The 5,045-nt window shown below is 37.1% G+C and overlaps 1 non-coding gene across 1 annotated transcript; it reads right to left on the minus strand.

The window, feature by feature from the left end:
* Positions 1 to 3,736: 3,736 nt before the first annotated feature.
* LOC112793192 (small nucleolar RNA R71) lies at positions 3,737 to 3,840 on the minus strand. Its single transcript, XR_003197898.1, has one exon. It is a non-coding gene; the product is annotated as a small nucleolar RNA R71 (small nucleolar RNA).
* Positions 3,841 to 5,045: the final 1,205 nt, after the last annotated feature.

The raw sequence follows: 5,045 nt of genomic DNA on the forward strand, positions 1-5,045 counted from the left end.
TTTCTGTGATTTCAGGTAAATTCTGACTGAAATTGAGGGATTTGAGCTAAACTCTGAAGAAGGCTGACAAAAGGACTGCTGATGCTGTTGGATTCTGACCTCCCTGCACTCGAAATGGATTTTCTGGAGCTACAGAACTCCAATTGGCGCGCTCTCAACGGCGTTGGAAAGTAGACATCCAGAGCTTTCCAGCAATATATAATAGTCCATACTCTATTCGAAGAATGACGACGTAACTTGGCGTTGAACGCCAAGTACACGCTGCTGTCTGGAGTTAAACGCCAGAAAAACGTCATGATCCGGAGTCAAACGCCCAAAACACGTCATAACCTGAAGTTTGACGCCAAGAAATGCCTCTACACGTGAATTCATCAAGCTCAGCCCAAGCACACACCAAGTGGGCCCCGGAAGTGGATTTATGCATCAATTACTTACTCATGTAAACCCTAGTAGCTAGTCTAGTATATATAGGACATTTATCTATTGTATTAGACATCCTGGATTGTATTTTGATCCTGTGATCACGTTAGAGAGGGCTGGCCATTCGGCCATGCCTGGACTCTTTGCTTATGTATTTTCAACGGTGGAGTTTCTGCACACCATAGATTAAGGGTGTGGAGCTCTGCTGTACCTCAAGTATTAATGCAATTCTATTATCTTTTATTCAATTATCTCTTATTCTTATTCCAAGATATTCATTCGTACCCAAGAACATGATGAATGTGATGAGTCAGATTACCCTCATTATCATTCTCACTTATGAACGCGAGTGATTGACAACCACTTACGTTCTACATGCAACAGAGCTTGAATGCGTATCTCTTAGATTCCCCAACAGAATCTTCGTGGTATAAGTTAGATAGTTGGCGGCATTCATCTGGATCCGGAAAGTCCAACCTTGTCTGTGGTGTTCTGAGTAGGATCCTGGGAGTCCGGAAAGTCCAACCTTGTCTGTGGTGTTCCGAGTAGGATTCCGATCATGAATGACCGTGACGTGCTTCAAACTTTAACCTGCTGGGCGTTGGTGACAGACGCAAAAGAGGGATTCTATTCCAGTAGGAGCGGGAACCAACCGGTGATTAGCCGTACTGTGACAGAGTGCGTTAGCATAGTTTTCACTGCGAGGATGGGATGTAGCTATCAGCCATGGGTGATGCCTCCAGACTGGTTAGCTGTGCGAGTGACAGCCGCACAGGTTATTTCCCCGTGAGGAAAGAAAGTAGCCACAGCTGATGGTGAACCCCTATACAAAGCTTGCCATGGAAAGGAGTAAGAAGGATTGAGTAGAAGGAGTAGGAGAGCAGGCGTCCAAGAGCTCTACAGCATCTCCATCCGCTTATCTGAAATTCCCACCAATGAATCTGCATAAGTGTTCTATCCCTTTTATTATTCCTTTTTATTTATTTTGAATCTAATCAAGTATCATGTTTAATTTGCCTGACTGAGATTTACAAGGTGACCATAGCTTGCTTCATACCAACAATCTCTGTGGATTCGACCCTTACTCACGTAAGGTTATTACTTGGACGACCCAGTACACTTGCTGGTTAGTTGAACGAGATTGTGAAGAAAATAAACAATGCCCTCAGAGTATACATCTTTTATAAATACATACAAGTGATCACAATTTCGTCCACCAAGTTTTTGGCGCCGTTGCCGGGGATTGTTCGAGTATGGACAACTGACGGTTCATCTTGTTGCTCAGATTAGGTAATTTTCTTTTCAAAAATCTTTTTCAAAAATTTTTTTTTCTTTTATTTTTCGTTTTTCCAAAAAGTATTTTCGAAAAAATTAATAAAAATACAAAAAAATTAGAAAATCATAAAAATCAAAAATATTTTGTGTTTCTTGTTTGAGTCTTGTGTTAATTTTTAAGTTTGGTGTCAATTGCATGCTTTTAAAATTTTTTCTTGCATTGTTTTCAAAAATCCATGCATTCATAGTGTTCTTCATGATCTTCAAATTGTTCTTGACAAGACTTCTTGTTTGATCTTGATGATTTCTTGTTTTATGTCTTTTGTTGTTTTTCATGTGCATTTTTGCATTCATAATTTTCATGCATTAAAGATTTCTAAGTTTGGTGTCTTGCATGTTTTCTTTGCATTAAAAATTTTTCAAAATTATGTTCTTGATGTTCATCATGATCTTCAAAGTGTTCTTGGTGTTCATCTTGACATTCATAGCATTCTTGCATGCATCTTGTGTCTTGATCCAAAATTTTCATGTTTTGGGTCATTTTTTGTGTTTTTCTTTAAAAATTCAAAAATCAAAAATATCTTTTCCTTATTTTCCTCTAAAATTTCGAAATTTTGGGTTGACTTGGTCAAAAATTTTTAAAAAAATTAGTTGTTTCTTACAAGTCAAGTCAAAATTTCAATTTTAAAAATCTTATCTTTTCAAAATCTTTTTCAAAAATCATATCTTTTTCATTTTTTTTAGCATTTTCGAAAATTTCAAAAATATTTTTCAAAATATTTTCAAAATCTTTTTCTTATCTTTTTATCAAATTTTCGAAAATTAGCTAACAATTAATGTGATTGGTTCAAAAATTTGAAGTTTGTTACTTTCTTGTTAAGAAAGGTTCAATCTTTAAATTCTAGAATCTTATCTTGTAGTTTCTTGTTAGTTAAGTAATTTTTAAAATTAAATCTTTTTCAAAATATCTTTTTCAAATATATCTTTTTATCTTTTATTTTATCTTTTTCAAAATTTGATTTCAAAATATCTTATCTAACCTCCTATCTTCTTATCTTTTTCAAATTTTGATTTCAAATCTTTTTCAATCAACTAACTAACTCCTTGTTTGTTTCTTATCTTTTTCAAAACCACCTAACTACTTTTCCCTCTCTAAATTTTCGAAAATTCTCCCCCTCTTTTTCAAAAATTCTTTTTGTTTTAAATTTTAATTTTAATCTCATCTTATCTTTAATTTTCGAAAATTACTAACCTCTTTTTCAAAATTATTTTCGAAAATCTTCTTTTCTTTTCTTCTTCTATTTAATTATTTAATTACTAATACTTCTCTTCACCCCTCTTCATTCATATCCTAACATCTCATCTCACATCTCTGCCATCCTCACAGTTGTGTTTCTTTTCCACTCTTCTTCTACCCCTTTCTTCTTCTACTAACATAAAGGAATCTCTATACTGTGACATAGAGGATTCTTTTTTCTTTTCTTGTTTTCTTCTCTTTCTTATGAGCAGGAACAAGGATAAAGGTACTCTTGTTGAAGCTGATCCAGAACCTGAAAGGACTCTGAAGAGAAAATTAAGAGAAGCTAAATTACAACAATCCAGAAACAACCTTTCAGAAATTTTCGAACAAGAGAAGGACATGGCAGCCGAAAATAATAATAATAATAATGCAAGGAGAATGCTTGGTGACTTCACAAAGCCAACATCCAAATTTGATGGAAGAAGCATCTCCATTCCTGCCATTGGAGCCAATAACTTTGAGCTTAAGCCTCAACTAGTTGCTTTAATGCAACAAAACTGCAAGTTTTATGGACTTCCATCTGAAGATCCTTATCAGTTCTTAACTGAGTTCTTGCAGGTCTGTGATACTGTAAAGACGAATGGAGTTAATCCTGAAGTCTACAGACTCATGCTTTTCCCTTTTGCTGTAAGAGACAGAGCTAGAATATGGTTGGATTCACAACCTAAGGATAGCCTGGACTCTTGGGATAAGCTGGTCACTGCCTTCTTGGATAAATTCTTTCCTCCTCAAAAGCTGAGCAAGCTGAGAGTGGATGTTCAAACCTTCAAACAAAAAGATGGTGAATCCCTCTATGAAGCTTGGGAAAGATACAAGCAGTTGACCAAGAGATGTCCATCTGACATGTTTTCAGAATGGACCCTATTAGATATATTCTATTATGGTCTCTCTGAATTTTCGAAAATGTCACTGGACCATTCTGCAGGTGGATCTATTCACCTGAAGAAAACGCCTGAAGAGGCTCAAGAACTCATTGACATGGTTGCAAACAACCAGTTCATGTATACCTCTGAGAGGAATTCCGTGAATAATGGGGTCCCTCAGAAGAAGGGAGTTCTTGAAATTGATGCTCTGAATGCCATACTGGCTCAGAACAAAGTGTTGACTCAACAGGTCAACATGATCTCTCAAAATCTGAATGGATTGCAACATGCATCCAACAGTACTAGAGAGGTAGCTTCTGAAGAAGCTTATGATCCTGAGAACCCTGCCATGGCAGAGGTTAATTATTTGGGTGAACCTTATGAAAACACCTATAACTCATCATGGAGAAATCATCCAAATTTCTCCTGGAAGGATCAACAAAAGCCTCAACAAGGCTTTAATAATGGTGGACGCAATAGGCTGAACAATAGTAAGCCATATCCATCATCTTCTCAGCAACAGGCAGAGAATGCTGAACAAAATAATTCTAATTTAGCTAATATAGTCTCTGATCTGTCAAAGGCCACTTTCAGTTTCATGAATGAAACCAGATCCTCCATTAGAAATTTGGAGGCACAAGTAGGCCAGCTGAGTAAGAAAGTTATTGAAACTCCTCCCAGTATTCTCCCAAGCAATACAGAAGAAAATCCAAAAGGAGAGTGCAAAGCCATTGACTTAGTCAACATGGCCGAAAGCACAAAGGAGGAGGAGGACGAAAATCCTAGTGAGAAAGAACTCCTGGGACGTCCTCCAAGCAAGAAGGAGCTTCCTAATAAGGATCCTGAGGAATCTGAGGCTCACACAGAGACCATAGAGATTCCATTAAATCTCCTTCTGCCATTCATGAGCTCTGACTATTATTCATCCTCTGAAGAGGATGAAGATGTGACTGAAGAGCAAGTTGCTCAATACTTAGGAGCTATCATGAAGCTGAATGCCAAGTTATTTGGTAATGAGACTTGGGAAAGTGAACCTCCCTTGCTCATTCGTGATTTGGATACTTGGATTCAGGAAACTCTACCTCAAAAGAGACAAGATCCTGGCAAGTTCTTGATACCTTGCACCATTGGCACCATGAGCTTTGAAAAAGCTCTGTGTGATCTTGGGTCAGGGATAAACCTTATGC

This window comes from Arachis hypogaea, chromosome 3 (assembly GCF_003086295.3).
Source record: "Arachis hypogaea cultivar Tifrunner chromosome 3, arahy.Tifrunner.gnm2.J5K5, whole genome shotgun sequence".
In the NCBI taxonomy this organism is placed as follows: Eukaryota; Viridiplantae; Streptophyta; class Magnoliopsida; order Fabales; family Fabaceae; genus Arachis; species Arachis hypogaea.